The sequence below is a fragment of the Etheostoma spectabile genome, chromosome 4 (assembly GCF_008692095.1).
Source record: "Etheostoma spectabile isolate EspeVRDwgs_2016 chromosome 4, UIUC_Espe_1.0, whole genome shotgun sequence".
NCBI classification, from domain to species: Eukaryota; Metazoa; Chordata; class Actinopteri; order Perciformes; family Percidae; genus Etheostoma; species Etheostoma spectabile.
In genome coordinates, this window is record NC_045736.1 from 920,775 (window position 1) to 921,070 (window position 296).

Sequence of the window (296 nt, forward strand, 5' to 3'; positions counted from 1 at the left end):
TGGCTCCTCTCTTCTGCTCTGTGTTCTTGTCCACTTCCATCATCTTCCTCTCGGTCGTGATGTCCACTTCCGCTATCTTCTTCTCTGTCCTCTTGTCCACTTCCATGATCCCCCTCTCTGTCATCAGGTCCATTTCCGCCATCTTCTTCTCTGTCATCATGTCCAATTCCATCATCCTCCTCTCTGTCGTCATGTCCACTTCCACTATCTTCCTCTTTGTCCTCTGGTCCACTTCCATCATCCCCCTCTCTGTTATCATGTCCATTTCTGCCATCTTCCTCTCTGTCATCATGTCC